General features: G+C 35.3%; 1 non-coding gene across 1 annotated transcript; it reads left to right on the top strand.

Annotated features, from left to right (window-relative positions):
- The first annotated feature begins 484 nt into the window (after positions 1–484).
- On the top strand, positions 485–620 carry LOC120534793. Its single transcript, XR_005634802.1, has one exon. It is a non-coding gene; the product is annotated as a U11 spliceosomal RNA (small nuclear RNA).
- The last annotated feature ends 204 nt before the right edge of the window (positions 621–824 follow it).

The following is an 824-nucleotide window of genomic DNA, read 5'->3' as shown; positions in this document are numbered from 1 at the left end:
AATATGGGCCAACATTTCTAAAAAATGCTTTCAGCACCTTGTTGAATCAATGCCACGTAGAATTAAGGCAGTTCTGAAGGCGTAAGGGGGTCAAACACCGTATTAGTATGGTGTCCCTAATAATCCTTTAGGTGAATGTATATAACTAGGCAAAAACTTTGAAATGGTCTGATTAATTTTATAGGGTAATTTTTGTTCTTGGTTTGCTAATGCACTAATGTGACCCACTTCATATACTATATATATTAAAGTGTAATATTAATGTGTAAAAATGAGAATACTAATCTCAATTATAATGAAGTTTAATATAAGAAGTGATGCATTGTGGGCTCTATTGCCTTAAAATCTAATAAAGCAGGTCTGAATCCTTGGCTGGTGACTCACTCCACAGAGTTTGCATGTTCTCCTATTGTTTACGCTGGTCTTCTCTTGGTAGTAGGGTTTCCTATAATATCCTATAGATTCATTGTTAATTCTAACAAAAAAAAAGGGCTTTTGCTGTGAATAGCACAGAGAAGGAATGATTATTCGTTTCTTCTTTGCGGAATCGAAATCAAGAGATTCCGGAAGCATAATTTTTGCAAATTCTAACCTTGTTCCCTGCAGGGGTCAATCTTCCCGCCTGCAGGGATGGTTGCAGTCATGCACCATATACTGCTACAAATGTACTGGCATTTCTGTATGCACTGGCATTTCTCTGTTTATATAAATCTGCAATAGAGAAAAAGTGGGCTCAGGAAATAGTTGAACAGATAAAAGTGTGCATATTTCAGTGTATCATCATGATTGATCTAAAAAATAAAGATATTTCTTATAATATCCTG

This window comes from Polypterus senegalus, chromosome 8 (genome assembly GCF_016835505.1).
Source record: "Polypterus senegalus isolate Bchr_013 chromosome 8, ASM1683550v1, whole genome shotgun sequence".
Classification (NCBI taxonomy): Eukaryota; Metazoa; Chordata; class Cladistia; order Polypteriformes; family Polypteridae; genus Polypterus; species Polypterus senegalus.
Note: the sequence above shows the minus strand (reverse complement) of the source record. Positions and strands in the feature narration are given on the sequence as shown.